This window comes from Cucurbita pepo, unplaced genomic scaffold, assembly GCF_002806865.2.
Source record: "Cucurbita pepo subsp. pepo cultivar mu-cu-16 unplaced genomic scaffold, ASM280686v2 Cp4.1_scaffold001131, whole genome shotgun sequence".
In the NCBI taxonomy this organism is placed as follows: Eukaryota; Viridiplantae; Streptophyta; class Magnoliopsida; order Cucurbitales; family Cucurbitaceae; genus Cucurbita; species Cucurbita pepo.
In genome coordinates this window covers 1-782 of record NW_019647325.1, presented here as the reverse complement: position 1 = coordinate 782, position 782 = coordinate 1, and the positions used below count along the sequence as shown (strand labels likewise).

The 782-nt window shown below is 34.4% G+C and overlaps 1 non-coding gene across 1 annotated transcript; it reads left to right on the top strand.

Moving 5' to 3' along the window:
* The first annotated feature begins 433 nt into the window (after positions 1-433).
* Positions 434-506, top strand: TRNAC-GCA. Its single transcript has one exon. It is a non-coding gene; the product is annotated as a tRNA-Cys (tRNA).
* The last annotated feature ends 276 nt before the right edge of the window (positions 507-782 follow it).

The following is a 782-nucleotide window of genomic DNA, read 5'->3' as shown; positions in this document are numbered from 1 at the left end:
AAAAAACGCTCCATCCGAATTTCAGAAGATTATGAATGATATTTTCAATCCTTTCAAAAAAATTTGATAGTTTATATTAATGATGTGTTGATATTTTCTAAAACCATTAATGTCAACACTTTAAACATCTACATCCATTCATTAATGTAATCAAAAGAAAACAACTAGTTGTACATACCCAANACATCCATTCATTAATGTAATCAAAAGAAAACAACTAGTTGTGTTCATACCCAAAAAATCAAATAATATCAAACTCATATCCATTTTTTTGGATTTTAAATTTATTTAGGCCTTATTAAAACCCATCCAATGGTCTTTGTCTCAAACTTTGGTGATGACGTATCCTAGAAAAGCTTTTGGACAGACACTTTTTACACTTTTGGACTGATACTCTATAGAAGGGGTCACTAAGGTTAAAATTATGAAAAATGGGTCCATAGCTCAGTGGTAGAGCATATGATTGCAGATCAAGAGGTCATCAGTTCGAATCTGGTTTGGGCCCTTTTATTTTGGACAGACACTTTGTTCGATTTACTCCCGACCATAGAGTGTCTAAAGGAAAAGAAATAAGACTAAGCACCCACTGTGAACATGTTTATTTTGGACAGACACTTTGTTCGATTTACTCCCGACCATAGAGTGTCTAAAGGAAAAGAAATAAGACTAAGCACCCACTGTGAACATGGTTAAAAACTTAGCACCACTATTCTCGGCACCACTATTCTCGGACAAGAACCCCTGTGAACATGGTTAAAAACTTAGCACCACTATTCTCGGAC